The following is a 22,943-nucleotide window of genomic DNA, read 5'->3' as shown; positions in this document are numbered from 1 at the left end:
GGGTTCCCGTCCCCAGGAGAGATGGGGCCCCTGCCCCCAGGGGAGATGATGGGGTCCCTGTCCTCAAGTGAGACGTGGTTTCCGTCCCCATGAAAGATGGGGGGGGCCTGTCCCCAAGTGAGAAGGGGTACCTGACTGCAGGGAAGATGGGGTTCCCATTCCCAGGGAAGATAGTGGGGGCCCTTTCCCCAGGGAAGAAGGGGTCCCTGTTGCCAGGGGAGATTAAGATGGGGCCCCTGTCCCCAGAGGAGATGATGATGGGGGCCCTGTCTGATGAAGGGGATCTCACTTGAGGACAGGGCCCCCATCATCTTCCCTGGGGACAGGGGCCCCCATTATCTCTCCTGGGGGCAGGGGCCCCACCATATTCCCAGGGGCTGGGGACCTCATTTTTCCTGGAGACAGGGGCCCCATCATCTCCCCTGGGGACAGGGCACCCATCATCTCAACTGGGGACAGGGCCCCCACCATCTCATCTGGGGACAGGGGCCCCATCTCCCCTTCGGTCAGGGACCCCTTCTCACTTGAGGACAGGGCTCCCACCATCTTCCCTGGGGACTGGACCCCCTTCTCACTTGAGGACAGGGACCCCTTCTCATTTGAGGACAGGGCCCCCATCATATCCCCTGGGGACAGGGCCCCCATCATCTCACTTGGGGACAGGGCCCCCACCATCTTCCCTGGGAATGGGAACCCCATCTTCCCTGCAGTCAGGTACCCCTTCTCACTTGGGGACAGGCCCCCCCCATCTTTCATGGGGACGGAAACCACGTCTCACTTGAGGACAGGGACCCCATCATCTCCCCTGGGGGCAGGGGCCCCATCTCTCCTGGGGGCGGGGGCCCCACCATATTCCCTGGGGACGGGAACCCCATCATCTCCCCTGGGGACAGGGCCCCTATCTTCATCTCCCCTGGGGACAGGGTCCCCATCATCTGCCCTGGCAACAGGGACCCCATCATCTCACCTGGGGACAGGGTCCCCACCATCTTCCCTGGGAATGGGAACCCCATCTTCGCTGTGGTCAGGTACCCCTTCTCACTTGGGGACAGGGCCCCCCATCTTTCATGGGGATGGGAACCACATCTCACTTGAGGACAGGGACCCCATCATCTCCCCTGGGGTCATTGGCCCTACCATATTCCCTGGGGATGGGGACCTCATCATCTCCCCTGGGGACAGGAACCCCATCATCTCCCCTGGGGACAAGAACCCCATAATCTCCCCTGGGGACAGGGCCTCTATCTTCATCTCCCCTGGGGACAGGGACCCCCTTCTTACTTTAGGACAAGGACCCCTTCTCACTTGAGGACAGGGACCCCATCATATCCCCTGGGGATGGGGACCTGTCCCCAGGGGATAAGAAGGGGCACTGTCCCCAGGGGTGCCCTGTCCCCAGGGGAGATGATGGGGGCCCTGTCCCCAGGGGAGATGATGGGGGCCCTGTCCCCAGGGGAGATGAAGGGGAGCTGTCCCCAGGGGAGATGATGGGGGGGCCCTGTCCTCGAGTGAGAAGGGGGTCCCTGTCCTCGAGTGAGAAGGGGGTCCCTGTCCTCGAGTAAGAAGGAGGTCCCTGTCCTCAAGTGAGAAGGGGGTCCCTGACCGCAGGGGAGATGGGATTCCCTTCCCAAGGGATGATAGTGGGGGCCCTGTCCCCAGAGAAGAAGGGGTCCCAGTTTCCAGGGGAGATGATGGGGGGCCTTGTCCCCAAGTGAGAACGGGTCTCTGTCCACAGAAGAGATGGGGTTCCCATTCCCAGGGAAGATTGTGGGGGCCCTGTCCTCAGTGAAGAAGGGGTCCCTGTTGCCAGGGGAGATTAAGATGGGGGCCGTGTTCCCAGGGGAGGTGATGATGGGGTCCCTGTCTTCAGGTGAGATGATGGGGCCCCTATCCCTACGGGAGATGAGATGATGGGGCCCCTATCCCTACGGGAGATGAGATGATGGGGCCCCTATCCCTACGGGAGATGAGATGATGGGGCCCCTGTCCCCAGGGGAGATGGGGTTCCCGTCCCTAGGGACGATGGTGGGGGCTTGTCACGGACACTGGCTGCAAGGACCTTTTTCTGTCCACATTCACCCTGTTTTTTGGTATTGATATATTAATCTTTCTTTTGTTACATTTTTTTCTTGTTAAATCATGTTTTCTTGAATGTTAATTTTGAACAATACAAAATCCTTAAAAGAGCTAATCACATTGATCTCTGGAGATGGACTGTCTGGTCACCTAGGCTGCCTTAAAGTGGACGCTCGGAACTACAGGGGACAGCGGTGACTTCGCTGGCTCCTGTGTCAGGTAAGTGACACATAATGGACTACTATGTGATGCATAGTAGTCCATTATGCTTTGCCTTTACAGGGAATGAAAGAGGAAGTAAACTCATCAGGGTTTACTTCCTCTTTAAGTACTGGGTTAATTAACATGTTAATTGTGTAATTGTCTTTTAAGTTGTTGCTATAGGGGAGCGGGAGTATCCATGAGCAGCCCTAACTCGTTATCTACCCCTTGTGTAAAATGTGTATAAAAGGCTGGATTCTGTCCAATAAAAGCATTCAAGATTCCAAGAGCTATTTTCGGCTAGACTTGTATACAGTGCAGCTATGATAATATATCTCTCTGATAGTCAGATTGGAGGAAGCGGGATATACTGACGGAAGCACTCAATCGGAGTGTGGGATCGGATCCATCACAGGGCCCATGTCCTCAAGGCAGATGGGGTCCCTGTCTTCAGGTGAGATGATGGGGCCCCTATCCCTATGGGAGATGAGATGATGGGGACCCTGTCCCCAGGGGAGATGATTGGGCCCCTGTCCCCAGGTGAGATGATGGGGCCCCTGTCCCAAGGGGCGAGAATGGGGTTCCCATCCCCAGGGGCGAGAATGGGGGTCCCTGTCCCCAGGAGAGATGATGAGGGGCCCTGTCCCCAGGGGAGATGATGGGGGCCCTTTCCTCAAATGAGAAGGGGGTCCCTGTCCTCAAGTGAGAAGGGGGTCCAGTCCCCAGGGAAGATGGTGGGAGCCCTGTCCTCAAGTGAGAAGGGGTCCCTGACCGAAGGGGAGATGGGGCCCCTGTCCCCAGGGGAGATGATGGGGCCCCTGTCCCCAGGGGAAATGATGGGGTTCCTGTCCTTAGGGAAGATTGTGGGGGCTCCTGTCGCCAGGGGAGATGGTGGGGGGCTCCTGTCGCCAGGGAAGATGGTGGGGGGCTCCTGTCGCCAGGGGAGATGATGGGGGAGCTGTCCCCAGGGGATATGATGGGGGGGGGCCTGTCGCTAGAGGAGATGATGGGGCCCTGTCCCCAGGGAAGATGGTGGCAGGAGGGCAGTATTCCAACATGTATTTCAACATGATAACAACCCCAAACACACCTCCAAGATGACCACTGCCTTGCTAAAGAAACTGAGGGTAAAGGTGATGGACTGGCCAAGCATGTCTCCAGACCTTTTAAACCCTATTGAGCATCTGTGGAGCATCCTCAAACGGAAGGTGGAGCGCAAGGTCTCTAACATCCACCAGCTCTGTGATGTGGTCATGGAGGAGTGGAAAAGGAATCCAGTGGCAACCTGTGAAGCTCTGGTGACCTCAATGCCCAAGAGAGTTAAGGCAGTGCTGGAAAATAATGGTGGCCACACGAAATATTGACACTTCGGGTCCAATTTGGAGATTTTTCACTTAGGGGTGTAATAAAATATTTACAAAAAAGTTAGGGGTGTACTCACGTGTGTGTGTGTATAGTGTATATATATATATATATACACACACACACACATGCATATAGTAAGTAGCCCAGGAATAGGACTCAGGAGGGCACACACATATGAAATTGACTCTCAACACTCTGTGTGCAGCAGCACAACTAGGGATGCTGCTTTTTCTTCAAGCCAAACCCGAACATTTTAGCGGCGCACAGTAAATTTCATTTTGATTTGGTATACACTGTAGAATTGTAACAGACCTAGGACACCTTTGGGCACTCCAAAGAGAATATTAATGTGGCACACATAGTGCCCCATCATCCTCCTGTCAAGCCCTGTTCTGAGCCACATTCCTGTCTGAATAATGTGTCCGGGTTTCAGGTGGACTGAAACCCGGACACATTCAAAACACAGACTGTTCGTGTGAATCCTGGACAGGTGGCAGCCCTAAGCACAGATGATGATGATGATGACACCTCACTGACATGACACAGTCACAGTGACAGTCTCTGTCCACGCCAGGTGTTCCCACTCCCGAATTGCCTTGCTCCCATCCTGCAGGCCTGCTCGCCCAGCTCTGGCCACTCTGCTCCTTGTACCATGACATCACACGATATGTTCAGGCACCACCCCTGCCTGCCCAGCGCCGGCGCTTCCCGAACACACTGCGCCAGACACTTGGATGGCTGCATGCACAGTTCCGAGTCAAGCGTCAGTAAAGTTTTTTGCTGACAACCTTTTCCTGTCACTGGCATTTACTGGCAAGAGAAAAGTGCATTTTTCTTACTGGCTGCCAGTAAAAATTCTGACATTTATCAACACTGGGCCCTGTCCACATTTCCAATAGTAACAGGCCCCACCCACATTTTCAATAGTGGCAAACCCTGCCCACTTTTCCTCTTTTTCATGTTCCTTGTGTATAGAGTGATATATCATTTTCAATAGTGGCAAACCCTGCCCACTTTTCCTCTTTTTCATGTTCCTTGTGTATAGAGTGAACAATCAAACCTAAAAAATGGAATGCATGTTAAAAACAAAATACTTCACGCGTGTTTTCATCCTTTGATGATCCCATTTGGCCTCTTTCATCCACTTCCTGTCTACTTGCCTTTGCACCACTGTTGGCTACAAACCATTACTCTGCACCAGCTTCCTGATATTAATGACAGGGGACTATGTCTGCTGTTGTCACCTCATAACAATTCCTGAACAAGGACCATTATGGCAGGGTTACCAGTTATTTTAATAAACGCTGCAGATATTTCACAGCTTTTGAAATTGCTCCTAACTCCACAAAAAAGGAACCGTGAAATTACGTCTCCCTACCTTCTCCTTCGGGTTCACACTAGCTTGGCTCACAGCAGGGGGTCTGGTGTGTCCCTGTTCTCCGTTTCAGGTGCAAATCGGGTCTGAATTTTTGCCTGAATTCAGACCTGAAACTGAGCCAGAGACGCACAGGACCCTTTTCCAGTGTGAACCATGGCCGATTTGGAGGTGTGTAAATCGGATCCATAGAGAGCCGGTCACACTCTCCTGTCATGCGAATTGGCTGTGGACAAACCCACATCCAATTTGCATATGTTTTTTTACCCAGTATCACTCCTGAAGGCTTCCTCCTGTCAGACCGGTCCCCTGAAACCAATTCTCTTTGCTAGTTCTTCTGCCCACCACATAGGGATAAAGCCTCAATAAATAATATAAAAATACCAAGAAAATCTAAGTTACTTAAATCAATAATGTCACCATGATTGGTCCTCAGATAAATATTCATGCATAAACCCACAAAGTGAAATGATTATTGATTGATGTAGTACACTTTATTAATGATATATGTCTTAGCACTGTATATATGTATGAAGTATATCTTGTTCATTATATACGATATTGTGTTTCATGTTAATTTTAGTAACAAATAACTCATATTTTTATTTCTTGGCATTTGATATTATTTATTGAGGATTTATCAATGTTTGGTGAGTGGGAGAACTAGTGTTTTAACTCTTTTGGATAGTTTATATGCTAATTATCAAATTCATTTGCACTGGGAAACACTTTTTGAAAGATCAAAAGTGCATTTTATATACAACTATATAGATCAGACCAAAATGAGGGACAAATGAGGTGCAATGAGGGACAGAGGGACATTTCTCGAAATCAGGGACAGTCGGGAGCTATGTAGCAATGTGTCTGGTGTGAACCAACCCTCAGTCGTAGAACTGCATTACAGCATTACCTATAAAAGCTCCACCCCACCCCTCCCTCCTAATCTTTCCTTCTGCACATCCATCTGTGAACACGCTGTCACCTTCCGGTCTATAGAGCAATACAGCCAAGTCTGTAACTGCCACTGTTAGGGCTACTGTCCATCATGGCTATCAGTGGGATGTTTGGCTTTCCGTCTCTGAGCTTCTATGATCTGTGTCACTGGAGTGCCTGGCTCTGCCTCCTCTATGTTCTGTTCAAAGTCTTCAAGTTGTATGTGAGTCAGAGGGAGCTGAACAGGGCGTTCAGCCATTTCCCAGGTCCTAAACGTCACTGGTTATATGGCAATGCCCACGAGGTAAGATGTATGTGTGTAAATATACAGCAAGGAGAATATGGGAAAATGAATTCAGGGTGACAATAATATATCACCTGGGTAGAATGTCAAAAAGGTATACTGTACATATCTTTTTTAGGAAGTCAAAGTATCCCCAAAATGTCATTATTGCTTCCTACCTATATAAAATATGACAAATGCTCTCTCTTTTTTTTTTTTTTTTTTTTTTTTTTTTTAGAGATACTACTTGGGGTTGATTTACTAAGGCCTGATTCACACCTATGCAGGTTGCAGTTTGCATATTCCAGGTGCATTTTGCGTTTTTCAATGCATGTTTTTGATGCATTGCAGTCTATAGAACCTAAAACCAGACAAAAGTCCCTGGGCCTTTCCATAAAATGCAGATATGTGAATGTGAACCATAGGAAACCATGATAAGTGGATTGTAGTGTGTTTCTGCAAAACCGAAAACGCACTGAAAACTGCATCAATGTGAACCAGGCCTACATGATGAAAAGCTCTGCTGACTTTAATTTTACGATCATGTGCAAGAAAAAAACTTTGTTTCATCTGCTTTGCATGTAATTGGTATTCTATGGAAAGTGAAGCTTCACCTCATATACAGTATCTCACAAAAATGAGTACACCCCTCACATTTTTGTAAATTATTTATTATATCTTTCATGTGACGACACTAAAGAAATGACACTTTACTACTATGTAAAGTAGTGAGTATACAGCTTGTATAACTGTAAATTTTCTGTCCACCCAAAATAACTCAACACACAGGCATTAATGTCTAAACCGCTGGCAACAAAAGTGAGTATACCCCTAAGTGAAAATGTCCAAATTATGCTCAATTTAGCCATTTTCCCTCCCAGGTGTCATGTGACTTGTTAGTGTTCCAAGGTCTCAGGTGTGAATAGGGAACAGGTGTGTTAAATTTGGTGTTATCGCTCTCACTCTCTCATACTGGTTACTGGAAGTTCAACATGGCACCTCATGGCAAAGAACTCTCTGAGGATCTGAAAAAAAAGAATTATTGCTCTACATAAAGAGAGCCTAGGCTATAAGAAGATTGCCAAGACCCTGAAACTGAGCTGCAGCACGGTGGCCAAGACCATACAGAGGTTTAACCGGTTCCCAACTGCTGCACCCCGATGTACGCCGGCAGAATGGCACGGCCCACAAGCTATAGTAGAATTCTAATGTTGTTTGACTAGTAATAATTATAATTTATTACTAGTGAAACAACATTAGAATTCTTCTATAGCCTATGGGCAGAGCATTTGACTGCAAAAGGTGCGTTCGTATGTTTTTAGCTACTCCATCGAATCTTCATGTCCAACAGTATTATACAAATTTTTGATCAGCAAATAACAACATTCATCATCATCATCATCATCAATTTACTTGCCCCACCCATTCCAGCAGTGACCACTATCAGCTCTTTTACTATTGTCTCTCTAATGTTGAATCTTTTCTCTCTATGTCAAATAATCTTGGACTAATAGAGTTAGGTTAGGCACATTTGATCGCTATTGTCACCGTCATGTCAGATCTTCTATCTATATCGAACTGTTATCCCAACAATACAAAAATATAATTCATATGAAAATAAAGCATTTTTTTATTTTGGATTTCGGATTCTGTGCGTTCATTATCGTTTTTGTAAAAGGAACACGGAAATACCTGAAATTAGATGAAAATGCATTTGAGCGTTAACAAATGCACATGTCCAATAAACGCTACATTTGCAGAGGAGTCAACAAGGCCTATAATGAAGGGTACGGAGGTGGATCGCTGATGTTTTGGGGATGTATGAGCTACAAAGGCACAGGAAATTGTTGGCAAGATGAATTCAGTATGTTATCAAAAATTACTGGAGGAACGTTTGTATTCATCAGCCAGGAAGTCATGTTAGACATTCTAATATGACAATGATCCAAAACACAAGGCTAAGTCAACCTGTCATTGGCTACAGCAGAATAAAGTGAAGGTTCTGGAATGGCCATCTCAGTCTCCTGACCTCAATATCATTGAACCACTCTGGGGAGATCTCAAAAGTGCAGTTCATGGAAGACAGCCCAAGAATTTACAGGAACTGGGAGGCTTTTTGCCAAGAGGAATGGGCAACTTTACCATCTGAGAAGATTAAGAACCTCATCCACAAAAGACTTCAAGCTGTCATTGATATTTAAGGGGGCAATGCACGGTATTAAGAACTGGGGTATGTAAACTTTTGATCAGGTCTATTTGGGTAGTTTCTGTTGCCATTATGTTTTTAAAAGAGTAAACACAGTTGATTTGATAATAAATGGCTTCAGCCAAACACTAACCATGAATGAAAGAAACGTTTGTGTGTTATCATTCATATTCTCACAAAAATGGTAATAAATCATAAATTCTGCCAGGGTATGTAAACTTATGAGCACAACTCTGTGTGTGTGTGTATATAATGTATATATATACATATATATATATATATATATATATATATATATATACATATACACAGTGCCTTGCGAAAGTATTCGGCCCCCTTGAACTTTTCAACCTTTTGCCACGTTTCAGGCTTCAAACATAAAGAGATAAAAAATTTATTTTTTGTGAAGAATCACCAACAAGTGGGACACAATTGTGAAGTGGAACGAAATCTATTGGATTTTTGAAACTTTTTTAACTAATAAAAAAATGAAAAGTGGGGCGTGCAAAATTATTCGCCCCCCTTGCGTTAATACTTTGTAGAGCCACCTTTTGCTGCGATTACAGCTGCAAGTCGCTTGGGGTATGTCTCTATCAGTTTTGCACATCGAGAGACTGAAATTCTTGCCCATTCTTCCTTGCAAAACAGCTCCAGCTCAGTGAGGTTGGATGGAGAAAGTTTGTGAACAGCAGTTTTCAGCTCTTTCCACAGATTCTCGATTGGATTCAGGTCTGGACTTTGACTTGGCCATTCTAACACCTGGATACGTTTATTTGTGAACCATTCCTTTGTAGATTTTGCTGTATGTTTGGGATCATTGTCTTGTTGGAAGATAAATCTCCGTCCAAGTTTCAGGCCTTTTGCAGACTCCAACAGGTTTTCATCCAGAATGGTCCTGTATTTGGCTGCATCCATCTTCCCCTCAATTTTAACCATCTTCCCTGTCCCTGCTGAAGAAAAGCAGGCCCAAACCATGATGCTGCCACCACCATGTTTGACAGTGGGGATGGTGTGTTGAGGGTGATGAGCTGTGTTGCTTTTACGCCAAACATATCGTTTTGCATTGTGGGCAAAAAGTTTGATTTTGGTTTCATCTGACCAGAGCACCTTCTTCCACATGTTTGGTGTGTCTCCCAGGTGGCTTGTGGCAAACTTTAGATGAGACTTTTTATGGATATCTTTGAGAAATGTCTTTCTTCTTGCCACTCTTCCATAAAGGCCAGATTTGTGCAGTGTACGACTGATTGTTGTCCTATGGACAGACTCTCCCACCTCAGCTGTAGTTCTCTGCAGTTCATCCAGAGTGATCATGGGCCTCTTGGCTGCATCTCTGATCAGTCTTCTCCTTGTCTGAGCTGAAAGTTTAGAGGGACGGCCAGGTCTTGGTAGATTTAAAGTGGTCTGATACTCCTTCCATTTCAAAATGATCGCTTGCACAGTGCTCCTTGGGATGTTTAAAGCTTGGGAAATCTTTTTGTATCCAAATCCGGCTTTAAACTTCTCCACAACAGTATTACGGACCTGCCTGGTGTGTTCCTTGGTCTTCATGATGCTCTCTGCGCTTTTAACAGAACCCTGAGACTATCACAGTGCAGGTGCATTTATACAGAGACTTGATTACACACAGGTGGATTCTATTTATCACCATCAGTCATTTAGGACAACATTGGATCATTCAGAGATCCTCGCTGAACTTCTGGAGTGAGTTTGCTGCACTGAAAGTAAAGGGGTCGAATAATTTTGCACGCACCACTTTTCAGTTTTTTATTTGCTAAAAAAGTTTAAAATATCCAATAGATTTCGTTCCACTTCACAATTGTGTCCCACTTGGTGATTCTTCACAAAAAATGTAAATGTTATACCTTTATGTTTGAAGCCTGAAATGTGGCAAAAGGTTGAAAAGTTCAAGGGGGCCGAATACTTTCGCAAGGCACTGTGTATATGTATATGTATGTATGTGTGTATATATATATATATATATATATATATATATATATAAAAAAAATATATTTATCAAATACACTGCCACTAAATAGCCTGCCCAATCTAGCTCAAGCTATCTCTCTGTCCACGCCAACAACACTATACACGACCACTATGTAAGCAGCCTTATATAGTGTGGGGCGTGGACTTGGTCCCTCTGAGCCATGATTGTCCAAAGGCACCCTGCCCGACGCAATGCCGTATCGCAAAAAATGGCCTGGTCAGGAAGTGGGTAAATCCTTCTGGGGCTGAAGTGGTTAAAGATGGTCTAATCAGATTTTGTGACCAGCGGTAGGCTTTACAAAGAACAATAACCCACATGCTTCCATAGTCGGCTCACTCCTTCCCACCTTTTCTAGACTGTGTCTGAAGCAAATAGAGTAGAGCTCTCTGAGACCTCACACGTCATGTGCCTTATTGTGGTCCAGTTTCTATAAATAAGCTGCATTTTCTGCATTTTTATTATTTCAGTTCCCTGGAGATGGAAGCGAATTTGACATCATGATGAACTATGCTGGAAAGTATCCATATGCCTACCCTCTGTGGCTGGGAAATTTCTTTGGAATTCTAATTATTTGTCACCCTGATTATGCAAAATAAATTCTTTCCAGGCAGGGTGAGAGCTTATGTGTTTTTCTGAATAAATTACTGTAACTTGGGTATAGTTGCCACCTGTCCAGGATTCACCCAGACAGTCTGGGGTTTGAATCATATGTCCAAGTTTTAGCCTGCCTGAAACCCAGACATATTATTCAGACCAGACTATGGCTCCACATGCTCCAGGGGGGCCTGTGCAGCCTCCTTGTCACACCTAGACAGGAGGGGAGGCAGGGGCAGCATTTACTAGAACCGATCAGCTGGATTTTCTTCCTGCAGCAGCTGAAAGTCTGCTTCTCAGCCTCTCTCTCCCACTGGCATTCAGCAGCTGCAGGAGGAAAATACAGCCATTTTGTTCTAGTAAATGCCACGTATCAATGCAAAACAAAGCTTTTAAAATGGCGTTTTTTTTTCAGGAGCAGTGATTTTAACAATGCTTAAAGTACCAATAAAAAAAATGAAATATTCCTTTTAAATATAGTGCCTGGGGGGTCCCTTTAGTCTGCACATTTTCCCCATGTTTAGAACAGTACCACAGCAAAAATGTTGTTTAACCACTTTCAGACCGGACCATTTTGCTGGTAAATGACCAGAGGTCTTTTTACAATTTGGCACTGCGCTGCTTTAACTGGTAATTGCGCGGTCATGCAATGTTGTACCCAAACAAAATTTGCGTCCTTTTCTTCCCACAAATAGAGCTTTCTTTTGATGGTATTTGATTGCCTCTGCGATTTTTATTTTTTGCAATATAAATGGAAAAAGACCGCAAATTTTGAAAAAAAATGATATTTTCTACTTTTTGTTATTAGAAAAATCCAATAAATTCAATTTTAGTCATACATTTAGGCCAAAATGTATTCAGCCACATGTCTTTGGTAAAAAAAAAGTCAATAACTGTATATTTATTGGTTTTCGCAAAAGTTGTCACATCTACAAACTAAGGTACGTTTTCTGGAATTTACGCAGCTTTTAGTTTACGACTGCCTATCTCATTTCTTGAGGTGCTAAAATGGCAGGGCAGTACAAAACCCCCCCAAATGACCCCATTTTGGAAAGTAGACCCCCTAAGGAAATTTATAAGTGGCATGTTGAGCCCATCGAATATTTTATTTTTTTGCCTCAAGCGATTGAATAATGACAAAAAAATATATATTTTTTTTTTTTTACACAAAGTTGTCACTAAATGATATATTGCTCACACATGCTATGGGCATATGTGAAATGACACCCCAAAATAAATTCTGCTGTTTCTCCTGAGTACGGGGATACCACACGTGTGGGATTTTTTGGGAGCCTAGCCGCGTACGGGGCCCCGAAAGCCAAGAACCGCCTTCAGGTTTTCTAAGGGCGTAAATATTTGACTTCACTCCTCACTACCTAATACAGTTTTGAAGGCCATAAAATGCCAAGATGGCACAAAACCCCCACAAATGACCCCATTTTAGAAAGTAGACACCCCAAGCTATTTGCTGAGAGGCATGTTGAGTCCATGGAATATTTTATATTTTGCCACAAGTTGCGGGAAAATTTTAAACTTTAATTTTTTTTTATTTTTTTTCTCACAAAGTTGTCACTAAATGATATATTGCTCACACATGCCATGGGCATATGTGAAATGACACCCCAAAATAAATTCTGCTGCTTCTCCTGAGTACGGGGATACCACATATGTGGGACTTTTTGGGAGCCTAGCCGGCGTACGGGGCCCCGAAAACCAAGCACCGCCTTCAGGCTTTCTAAGGGCGTTACAGTTTTGAAGGCCATAAAATGCCAAGATGGCACAAACCCCCCCCAAATGACCCCATTTTGGAAAGTAGACACCCCCATAAATTTAGGGGTACACTAGTGAGACTAGGTAATAAATGGCGGGTGCCCTGAAACTATAAAAAAATAACTAACCAACCAGCGTCACCTGTAACCGTTATATGGTGATCACTGGTGAAAGGGTTAACTAGGGGGCAATCAGGGGGCTTTATGCGGTAGTATACGGGGGTCCCTGGCGCTATAAAAAGCTGCGGCGAACCTAAATACCTACCTGCCTAACTAGCGTCACCTGTGACACTAATACAGCGATCAGAAAAATGATCGCTTATTAGGCTGGGTTCACACTGGAGCGATGCAGGAACGCCACGAATCCGCGGCGGGTTCCTGCATCGCATGCCTCCCGGCGGCAGTTCACACTGCCCTATGCGAACTGCTGGGAGTGTCAGTGAAATGTTAATGACACCCCCAGATCAGTTCGCAGATCGCAGTGCGATCTGCAAACTCGGATCGCATGGTGTGAACACCCATGCGATCCGATTCTGCTGCGGACCAAAAAAAGGGTCCCGTGCGAGTTTGCGGCGGGTGCGACACGAATTCAGCCATACTATCTGTATGGCTGAACTCGAATCGCACAGAGATCGGATGTGATTTGCACTGCAGTGCGGTGCGAATCACATCCGTTCTCAAACTGCTGCAATGTGAACCCAGCCTTAGTGACACTGGTGACGGGGGGTGATCACGGGGTTAAACCTTTATTGGGGGGGGTTAGGGGGGTACCTTAGAACTAAAGGGGGCTAACCCTAACTGCCCTAACAGTTATTACAGTCACAAATGACACCCGCCGGGTGATCAGGGGGTTAAACCTTTATTAGGTAAAAAATGGCGGGTGCCCTGAAACTATAAAAAAATAACTAACCAACCAGCGTCACCTGTAACAGTTATATGGTGATCACTGGTGAAAGGGTTAACTAGGGGGCAATCAGGGGGCTTTATGCGGTAGTATATGGGGGTCCCTGGCGCTATAAAAAGTTGCGGCGAACCTAAATACCTACCTGCCTAACTAGCGTCACCTGTGACACTAATACAGCGATCAGAAAAATGATCGCTTATTAGGCTGGGTTCACACTGGAGCGATGCAGGAACGCCACGAATCCGCGGCGGGTTCCCGCATCGCATGCCTCCCGGCGGCAGTTCACACTGCCCTATGCGAACTGCTGGGAGTGTCAGTGAAATGTTAATGACACCCCCAGATCAGTTCGCATATCGCAGTGCGATCTGCAAACTCGGATCGCATGGTGTGAACACCCATGCGATCCGATTCTGCTGCGGACCAAAAAAAGGGTCCCGTGCGAATTTGCGGCGGGTGCGGCGGGAATTCAGCCATACTATCTGTATGGCTGAACTCGAATCGCACAGAGATCGGATGTGATTTGCACTGCAGTGCGGTGCGAATCACATCCGTTCTCATAAACCGCTGCAATGTGAACCCAGCCTTAGTGACACTGGCGACGGGGGGTGATCACGGGGTTAAACCTTTATTGGGGGGGTTTAGGGGGGCACATTAGAACTAAAGGGGGCTAACCCTAACTGCCCTAACAGTTATTACAGTCACAAATGACACCAATGCAAATAATAAAAAAAAAAAAAAGCAATTGGTGTCACTGTGACTGGGGGGGCAGGGGTAATTGGGGGGGTGATCGGGGGGGTAAAGGGGGGGTGTGAGTGTGCCTGGCATGTTCTACTGTATGTGTGGTGTGTTGGTGCAACTCACCGAACCTCTCTCCTCGGTGCCGGAACGAAAAATACCGACACGGAGGAGAGAATGCATCACTTCCTCTCCTGTGTTTACATTACAGGAGAGGAAGTGATGTCACGAAGGATTTCCATTCGTCGAGAGCGATCGCGAGGGGGTGGCCATGAATGAATGGCCGCCCCCTCATCCCGGATCGCTCTCGAACGAATGCCGACCGCCGCAGGCACCGGGGGGGGGCCCGATAGGGCCCCCCACCCGCGGGCAGGCAGGGACTTATATATACGCCCATATGCCTGCCCGTGCCATTCTGCCGACGTATATCGTCGTGCGGCGGTCGGCAAGTGGTTAACATTGCTCACGGCTGTAATGTATTTCCAGATCCTGTCAATATACTTAAAAAAATCATTGGAGAAAACAGCGTGGGTCCGCCAGCTCCCCCTAACCCCCCCCCCCCCCCCCCGCCCCCGTCCATAACAGGCCTTTAGGGTCTGGTATGGATTTTAAGGGGAACTTCATGCCTTTTTTTTTTTTTCTTTTAAATGGCGTAGGGGTCCCCCCAAAATCTATTCCAGACTCAAAGGGCCTGGTATGGATGGGGGAACCCATGTCATTTATTCTTAATTCTGTCATAGGGCTCCCCTTAACCACTTCAATACATTATATTATTTATTGTACACTGCACTATATACCCTGCACCGTATTATGTATATTACATTGACTGCACTATATACTTTGAACTGCAGTATATATATATACTATACAGACTGCACTATATACTCTGAATTTCAGTGTATATATACTATACAGACCGCACTATATACTCTGCTGAAAAATTGGGCCTTAGGTATTGGTGGTGACAGAACATGGTAAGCCCTCTGTTACTCTTGTTGGGTGCAGGAACGGTCCCTGCTGTTAAATATTATTTCAAAAATTTGAATTACATGCCACTGGCAAACAGGGGCAGAAACATTGGGCATTGGGTAGTGGTGGTGTTCTAAGCCAAAAATATTGTTGGAAGCTAGCCTCATCATGATTGAGGAGGAATAGGATACGCAGCATAGGCAGTCTTCAAGGAATTCCAGATCCAAATCAGTTGTTACATCAGCTTGATAGCTGCTAATCCAGGACTGATTCATTTTTATAAATGTAAGCCTATCAACTGAATCTGTGGAAAGGCTTACTCTTTGATCAGTTACAAACCTTCCAGCAGCACTGAATGTGTGTTCAGAAAGCATGCTGGAAGCAGGACAGGCCAGTAGCTCAACTGCATATTAAGCAAGTTCTGGTCAGTGGTCCAACCTCAAGACCTAGTAACTCAGTGGATGCTTTGTTGGAAAGGTCTCCAAGTCTGCTCTTGCCCCTAGATAGTCCTGCACCATATAATGCAGACGCTGGCGATGGTTGCTGGAACCTATCAGACCTTGTTTAAAGGCATCGGTCAGCCGGCCACCTTCTCCACCGCTCTTCCTCTGACCGAACGAAGAATCAGAAACTCGTTGTCCAGCACCAGGAAATGGTAATGCATCACACACTTTTTTTTCAAGGCCTCCTGAAGATGTTTCATCCTCTGCTTTCTCTGTGAAGGCAGGATGAGTTCTGCAACCTTACCCTTGTAACGTGGATCAAGAAGGGTTGCCAGTCAGTATTGATCCCACTCCTTAATACCACAAATCCTAGGGTCCTTTCACAGACTTTTCAGAATCAGGAAGGCCATGCTGCGTAAGTTTGCAGAGGCATTTGATTCTGAGTCCTCTGGGTCACTAAGGATCACATTATGCGTAACTACCTCCTCCCAGCCATGCACAACTTCTTGGGTTTCTGGGGACTGAAATCCATCCCTTGAAGATTGCTGCATGTTATCCTCGACATCCATGCTGACACAATCCTCCTCTTCTTCCTGTGTGTTTGGTGGACCCGCAGCAATGCTATCTGGATAAAGGGGGCCTTGAGAGGAAAGGAAGTCCTCCACTTCCTCCCACTGTTCTGCCCCAAGTGCCCTGTCCACGATTCCACTTAGTGTGTGCTCTAGCAGGAAGACTAGAGGGACAGTGCCACTGATGCATGCATCGTCGCTGCTCACCATCCTTGTGGCCTCAAATGGTGACAGAACAGTGCATGCATCCTTGATCAGTAGCCACTGGTGTGGCAAAAAGAAGCCAAGCTCCCCTGACCCTGTCCTGGTGCCAGACTCACACAGGTACTCATTGATGGCCCTCTGCTGTGTGTGCAGCCGCTGCAGCATTGCCAACGTTGAGTTCCACCTGGTGAGCATGTCACAAATGAGACGGTTAATGGGCAGGTTGCATTCTCTTTGAATGTCAGCCAGCCGAGCACTGGCATTGTATGACCGGCGGGAAAGACTGCAGACTTTTCTGGCCTGCCTCAGGAGATCTTGTAAGCCTGGGTACCTAGTCAAGAAATGCTGCACCACCAAATTCAGGACATGTGCCAGACATGGAACATGGGTCAAGTGTTTCTGTCGGAGGGTGGAGAGAAGGTTGGTGCCATTGTCACATACAACCATTCCTGGCTCAAACTGGCATGGCATCAACCACCTCTGAGCCTGCCCCTGCAGAACTGACAGAATCTTTGCCCCAGTGTGGCTCCTGTCCCCTAGGCAGACCAACTCAAGCACCGCATGACACCTTTTTGCCTGACTGCTTGTGTAACCCCTTGAGCATTTGGGAAGCACTGCTGGTTCAGAGGACAATTCTGCAGAAGAGGGAGGGGAGCATACAGATGTTGCAGAATCGCCACTAGTTTTTTGAAGGCGTTATGGTGGAACAAGCTCCAACACTGAACTCTGTCCTGCATCCTTCCCAGCTGCCAGCAGTGTTACCCAGTGTGCCATGAAGGAAAGGTAACATCCCTGCCCATGCCTACTGGACCATGAGTCAGTAATAGGAACCTTACTTCTGACCGCCCTGTCCAATGAGGCCAAAACATTGCCTTCCACATGGCAGTAGAGAGCCAGAATGGCCTTATGTGAAAAGAAACAGCGTTTTGGAACCTGCCACTGTGATACAGCACATTACACAAATTGATGAAAGGGGGCTGAGTCTACCTGCTGAAAAGGTACTAGTTGCAGCAATTTGGCCAAGCTAGCATTTCGACACTGAGAATGTGGATGGTTGGGACCAAATTTCTTTTTACGGTGTAGCATCTGGGTAGGGAAATTTTCCTGCTGAAATCAACTGGTGGTGTACTGCTAGCAGATTGGCTGCAAGTACTTGTGACACCTATTGCTATACCTTCATTCCTCCCAGTGCAGGTTTTTGAGAGGACTGGAGGTATAGTAGGGTTTCAGATCCCAGATGAGGAGCAAGGAGAAGTCTGCCTTTTTCTATGATGTGGGTCTGGCAGGTCGTCATATGTCTGGTCAGGCATGTGGTGCCCAAGCGGCTGCTGTTCTAGCCACGCTTCATCCACTTCAGACATAGGCTGCAAACAGCAATGGTGCGATCACACATGTCGAAAAAGGCCCACACCAAGGAACTTTTAAGAGTCAGCAGTGCCCTACAACTGCAGAGCTCTGTGGTGTGATGCAATAGGGTGGTTGCCCTTTAGGTGACCCCTGGAGGACATCCTGCCTCATTGGAGTTGTGCCTCCTCCTCTTCACTTCCTTCCCCTCTTCTCTCAGGCACCTAAGTATGGTCAGTGACCTCATCATCCCCTCCTTCCTCGTCACTAGAGCAAACTTGGCAGTATGCTGCAGCTTGGTGAACATGACTGCCAGTTTCTTGTCCTTCTGTGGCACCCCCTCTCTAGACTCGCGTTACTCCATATCAGAGCCTTCAAATTGCTGCACATCTCCCAGCAGCATGTAACCGACACTGTGGTCAAATAATTGTGGGGACTTCTTCGTGCATGATGGTGGGGCTACGGAAGGAGTAACTGTGGACAAGAAGCCGGTGGGATAGGCTGGTTTGGCAGCTGCATTGGAAGGCAAACCACTATGAGCCTGGGTGACAGAGGATGAGGACAGCTTTGTTGTCCACTCCACCAACTCTTCTGCATGAAGTGGCTCAACAACAAGACCAGCAGCAGAAAAAATTACAAGCGTGCCCCACGGCAACCTGCACCATGTCCATGACCACCACTGTTGACTGTAGACACCGAGGCTGCTTGCCCTCTTTTAGTGGCCTGTGAGTGTCTGCCTCTCCTTGGTGGCATTCTGGGCATGATGGGGATTTTTTCTTTTCATGGCATACTACACTCTATTATATTCTGTGTACACTGCCTGCACTGTATTAGAGACGGTACACCACCAAATGCACAGTATATATAGGCTACACGGCATGCAGAGTGTGTGTAGATTATATACACACACACACACACACACACACACACACACACACACACACACACACACACACACACACAGTTGTGCTCATAAATTTCTTGTCCATTTTTAAGAGAATATGAATGATAACATAAAAACTTTTCTTTCACTCATGGTTAGTGTTTGGCTGAAGCCATTTATTATCAATCAACTGTTTACTCTTTTTAAATTATAATGGCAACAGAAACTACCCAAATGACCCCAATCAAAAGTGTACATACCCTGGTGATTTATTTTCTTACATCAGGGGACACAGAGCCAAAGTACTTACTATGTGGGTTATAGGGCCACTGATAGGTGATGGACACTGGCACGTCCTAAGGCAAGAAGTGTACTTCCTATATAACCCCTCCCACTATATAGTGTCTAAGGTGTTGGTCAAGAGTAAAGATGTGCTGCGTTGAGCTCCACTGGAAGCTTCCCTGCTGGGGCTAGCCATGCTGACCGGATCCGTTCTGATGTCCTTTCATGGGCTAAATGAATGGTACCCGGGCCTCCTGTCCAAAGAAACCAGGTTTTGCTTGCGAATGCTTCTCTTTAGTGAGCTGGACCCTGGGATCCAGTACTTTTTGGTAGTAAGGCCATAAAGTTTTTACTGTCAGGTTGCTGTCGCAGGTCAAGGATTGTGGGTAACCTGAGGTTCCCCTGTTCCTGAAGGTTTCCTAAAGGTCTAGTAGCCCACCGCGAAGGGTGAAGATTGGGTTTTTATCTCAGATAACCCTGCTGCTAGGAAAAGGTAAGGGGGATTTTCTCAGAAATTTCTCCTTTTTTCCTCTTCTGCTGTTATGCCTATGTGTCACCACTGGGGGCTGTATTGAGCACTCACAACCTGATGCTGGAAACAGCACAGAAGCCTTTCATTTCTCCTCTCCTTCGGTAAATAAGGGGGGTCTGGTTCTCCTGCGCCCCCAATATTGGTCCTTTTCCCCTTCGGGGGATTGATATAAAAGCAGTTTCCTTTTTGAAAAAAGGGACAGAACACGCAGCCGCTCAGCAGAGGATTTCCCCCCCCCCCCCCCCCACCATGTCTGCTGTTTTTACAGGACACCTGAGCCGCTGTTCGCACGGGAAAACACTTTCCTTTTGAAAGGAAGGGGGGCCGTAATTTGCGCGGGGGGCGTGGCTAATTGCGTCAGACGCCGGCCACACATGGAGGAAGTGTTAAAGTGCTGTGTATGTGTAGCTGCTGCTGACTGTGGAGGGACACATGAGGAGGGTGGCTTGTTCAGGTTAGTGACACAGACATTTCCCTTTGACACATTATACTTTACCAGGCTAGGATTAATAGCAGCTAATGGCGCTGGACTATAGCCTAGCAGTGTACATTCTTTTGCTGGTAGTGCCTCTGCTTTATGCTTCAGGCTATGAGTGGTAATGGGACCAGGAACTCCACTAAGGGTTCTAAATGGGTCAATGATTTTCACTACAAACTAAATCCATTTCCAAAAGAATGTCATCCTCCTCTGAGAGGGATGCGGCTGGTCAGATTGAGCCATCAGGGGAAACTGTTGTTGCATGAACACTTCAGTCCCTGTATATATCATACAAGAGGTTTTTTTTCTTCTACCATTTGTAATTTGGAAAGAAGATTGATGCTATGATGTCTCTCCATAGTGGGGCTAAACAGCAGATGGGCAGGAGGCTGGGGATCAGGTAGATCTTCCCAAATAGTTGGAAGATACTTATGTATCCTCTTCTGAGGATCCTAATGTGGAAGGAGTAGCATCACAAGACAGGTTGCTTGTGCACTCCCTTATGCAACCTTTTTGATGCCTGCAGGGCAGGCTCTCGAGGAACCTACCTCTAATTGGGTTCATTAGAACCTCCCTCATCTGGGGATGTTTTTTCCTATTCATGCAGGGCTAAAAAAGCTTATGTATTCTGAATAGGAACATCTGGATAAACAATATTATCCTCTTAAGAAATTCTCCACACTTTACCATATGGAAGAGGATTTCTATGAAAGAAAATGTGGGGTTCCAGCAATTGATGCTGCAATCGCCTCAGTGAGCAAGAATCTCACATGTCCGGTCGATAATGCACTAATGTTAAAGGATCCAACAGATAAAAAAAAAAGTTGGAACTTCTTTCTAAAAACAATATGTCTTTAGCAAGTTCAATAGCACAGCCGGTTCTTGCTGCAATTGGTGTATCTCAGTCCATTAAGGAACAGTTTGTGAAAATACTTAAAATTCTGCCTGATCAGCACGCCCAGCAATGGGCTGGTGTATCAGATGCACTATGTTTCACAGTAAATGCTAAAAGACTATCATTTAAGCCTCATGGCTTATGACTTGGACTAGTGCATTTTTGCAGAGTTCTGTGGCTAAAAAATTGGTCAGCTGAAGCACCGTGTAAAAAGCTCTTAGCCAGTTTTCCTTTCATGTTGAAGGCTATTTAGAGACGATCTGGATAAGTATATCCAAAAGATCTCTAATGGGAAAAGCTCTCTTTTACCAGTAAAGAAAAAGTTAAAATATTTCTCCTTTAATCGTGCTGCCTCTGCCTTCTGCAGTTTTTCTCTAGGTTACGACTAGAGTTCCGAGAGTTTCTGTATGCTCGTTTTTTTGGGAAAATTTTCCCAAGGATCCAGAGAAAAGAAGTCTCTCGTATCCCAGTCAGTGATATCAGAGGTTCCCTTGGTGGAACAGGGCACAGGGTTTGATTCAAACCTTTCACGGTCCCAGAACCAAACGGAGAGGTAAGACCCATTCTAGATCTCCAAGATCTGAATCGTCACTTAAACATCCGATCGTTCACACAATCCAAACGGTTGTGTCCATCCTGCAAGGAGGGGAGTTTTTGAATTTAATCAATATCAAAGATGCATATCTCCATGTGCCAAATTTCCCGCTCACTAGAAATTTCTGTGCTTTGAAATATAAAATCATTTCAGTTGTGGCCTGCCATTCGGTTTAGCCACAGCACTAAGGGTGTTCTGAAAGATTCTGGCACCTCCTTTAGCCAGATTGGATACTCAACCTAGAAAAATCCTCCTTAAAACCATTAAGGAGATTACAGTACTTGGGGCTGGTTATGGATACTGTACAGAAGAAGGCATTCTTACCCCAGACGAGAATCATTCCATTGTATAACTAATTCAACTTATCAAAACAAAAGAAAAATCCTTCCATTCGGCTGGGCAGGAGATTGTTGTGGGGAAATGGTGGCCTCCTTCGAGGCCATCCCTTACGTGCAGTTTTCACTCAAGACTGCTACAAAAAACCATCCTGTCGGTCTGGAATAAAAGGATTCAGGCCTTTGTTTTTTCCCAAATACGCTTGGCTCCCGACGTAAGCCAGAGCCTAAATTGGTGGTTGTTATCCAGCAAAAGGGAAAATCTTTTCTACTTGTATCCTGTAAAGTGTTAACAACAGATGCCAGCCTTCTAGGCTGATGAGCAGCCCAGGAAGAAGATTCTGTCCAGGGGAGATGGTCCAGGTTAGAGGACATTGCCTATCAACATTTTGGAAAATTCGGGCAGTACATCTGGCCCTAGAATCTGGGACGGTCAGACTACGGGACTGCCCTGTCAGGATTCAGTCCGACAAGGCCATGGCTGTGGCTTACATCAATCTCCAGGGGGGTACGAGAAGTCGTGCAGCCCAAAAAGAGGTAAATAATGTTCTAGCTTGGGCAGAACACAACATTCCTTGCCTATCGGCAACTGAATAGAGAGTTGGCAGACGGACTACTTGAGTCGCCAACAATTATTTCCGGGAGAATTGTCTCTTCGCCCGGCATCTTCCTAGCAGTATGTCAGAGATGGGGTGTTCTGGACATGGACCTATTCGCATCCAGATTTTACAACTAAGTCTGCAACTTTGTGTCGGGAACAAGGGATCCGCTAGCAGGCAGAACAGATGCATTAGTCCTCCCATGGGATCAGTTTTTTACTGATCTAAGCGTTTCCTCCACTTCTGCTACTTCTGCGCCTTCTCCGCAGGTTCAAGCAGGAACAAAAGGAGGTGATTCTGGTGGCCCTAGTGGGCCCTAGAAGATCTTGATTTACCAAGATCATAAGATGGCAGTAGGAGTCCTTTGGACTCTGCCATTATAGCCAG

The 22,943-nt window shown here is 46.4% G+C and overlaps 1 protein-coding gene and 2 long non-coding RNA genes across 3 annotated transcripts in view; all 3 read left to right on the top strand.

Moving 5' to 3' along the window:
• LOC143926516 (cytochrome P450 4A4-like) overlaps positions 1-22,943 on the top strand; it is a 135,163-nt gene that overhangs the window by 51,538 nt on the left and 60,682 nt on the right. The window lies entirely within an intron of this gene.
• On the top strand, positions 734-2,564 carry LOC143926513 (uncharacterized). Its single transcript, XR_013262095.1, has 2 exons — positions 734-1,870; positions 1,903-2,564. It is a non-coding gene; the product is annotated as an uncharacterized LOC143926513 (long non-coding RNA).
• On the top strand, positions 3,278-11,036 carry LOC143926518 (uncharacterized). The gene is made up of 2 exons (XR_013262096.1): positions 3,278-6,254; positions 10,894-11,036. It is a non-coding gene; the product is annotated as an uncharacterized LOC143926518 (long non-coding RNA).

Source organism: Lithobates pipiens, unplaced genomic scaffold (assembly GCF_037356315.1).
Source record: "Lithobates pipiens isolate NorthernLeopardFrog02 unplaced genomic scaffold, aLitPip1_a1.2 Scaffold_23, whole genome shotgun sequence".
Taxonomy (NCBI): domain Eukaryota; kingdom Metazoa; phylum Chordata; class Amphibia; order Anura; family Ranidae; genus Lithobates; species Lithobates pipiens.
Note: the sequence above shows the minus strand (reverse complement) of the source record. Positions and strands in the feature narration are given on the sequence as shown.